We start from the raw sequence: 1,769 nt of genomic DNA on the forward strand, positions 1-1,769 counted from the left end.
CTGCATATAAGTTAAATAAGCAGGGAGACAAAATGCAGCCTTGTCGTACTCCTTTCCCAATTTTGAACCAGTCAGTTGTTCCATATCCAGTTCTAACTGTAGCTTCTTGTCCCACATAGAGATTTCTCAGGAAATAGTTGAAACAACTATAGACCACTAAACATTGTACAATACCATACTGGTATACAATAGCAAAATCACATACAATAAAACACTTAAAATACAGTTCCCATAAAGTTCTATCAACAAATACCATTGGTATAAATTCATTTCTCTGGGGAAATGTCTTTAACAGATGGGGAACTGTGGTGTGATCTCTTAGAGTAATCAAATGAAACTTTTACACATGGCGTAATAGAAGTATGTAATTTTATCAAGACAAGTTACTTGTTGTTTACTGTTGTAACAATCATTTTCTCAAAATTTATCTTCTGTACCATGAAAATAAATAAAAACAGTATTTATTTTTTTAAAAAAGGAGAGAGAAAACAACGTGAGACAGTAGAAGAGAGACATTTGCAACTCAAATGCTCATGCTGGTCAGTATTAACTGTTTAACCATTAACTGTCAAGGGTTTGGTTATTTATTATCCTGGTTTGGGACATTTAATATTGTGCTTTTTCTTTAAAAAAACTTTTTTATTATACATTTTTTTTGTATATATTCAAATACAGAATCATAGAATCACAGAGATGGAGGGAACCCTGAGGGTCATCTAGTCCAACCCCTTGCAATGCAGGAAACTCAGCTAAAGCATCCATGACAGATGGCCATCGAACCTCTGCTTAGAAACCTCCAAGAAAGGAGAGTCCACAACCTCCCCAGGGATACCATTCTTACTGTCAGAAAGTTTTTCCATATGTTTAGTCAGAATCTCCTTTCTTGTAACTTGAAGCCATTGGTTTGGGTTCTACCCTTCAGAGCAGGAGAAAACAAGCTTATTCCCATGAGACAGCCCTTGAGATATTTGAAGATGGCTATCATATCTCCTCTTTTTCCAGGCTCCTTCAACCGCTCCTCATAAGGCTTGGTTTCCAGGTCCTTGATCATCTTGGTTGCCCTCCTCTGCACACCTTCCAGCTTGTCATCATCACCAGGTTGGGCGGCATCACTTTCCTTATGGGTGAAGACAGAGGCAAAGTAGGTGTCGAGTAGTTCCGCCTTCTCTCTGTAACCCAACAGTATTTTTCCATCTTCTCCATGCAGAAGACCTACCACTTGCTTGTTCTTCCTTTTGCTTTGGACATAGCCAAAGAAACCTTTTAAAATTATTTTTAATCTTTTTTTAAAAAAATAATATTTATTCCAATTTTGAAGATTACAAAAAAGACAAACAATCCAAGGGGAAAAAAAGAAAAAACAAAAAGAAAAAACACACAAATCCAACCTTTACATAACTTTCTTTCCTTTGCTTATTTCCTTGACCTCCTCACACCTCCCTTTTTTGTATTCTAGTTCAATTAGATATTTCAGCAAATCCTTTCCATCCTTGTTATTACCCTAAAAAAATTTATCTTGACATACTATATTTTTACATTCTCCTCTTTCACTAATTACCAATCCATTTTTACTTAATCCTTTATATCATTTCTGCTAAGACCACAAAACCTCATTCCAACATCCTTCTAACATTCCTTAATTTTACAATATTTCTGTAAATAAACTTTAAATTTCCTCCAATCTTCTTCCACCAACTCTTCTCCTTGGTCTCGGATTCTGCCAGTCATTTCCACCAGTTCCATATAGTCCATCACCTTCATCTGCCATT

General features: G+C 35.8%; 1 long non-coding RNA gene across 1 annotated transcript; it reads left to right on the plus strand.

The window, feature by feature from the left end:
- Positions 1 to 475: 475 nt before the first annotated feature.
- Positions 476 to 1,243, plus strand: LOC307213177. The gene is made up of 2 exons (XR_013837431.1): positions 476 to 539; positions 1,003 to 1,243. It is a non-coding gene; the product is annotated as an uncharacterized lncRNA (long non-coding RNA).
- The last annotated feature ends 526 nt before the right edge of the window (positions 1,244 to 1,769 follow it).

The sequence above is a fragment of the Podarcis cretensis genome (assembly GCF_951804945.1).
Source record: "Podarcis cretensis genome assembly, chromosome: 3".
Classification (NCBI taxonomy): domain Eukaryota; kingdom Metazoa; phylum Chordata; class Lepidosauria; order Squamata; family Lacertidae; genus Podarcis; species Podarcis cretensis.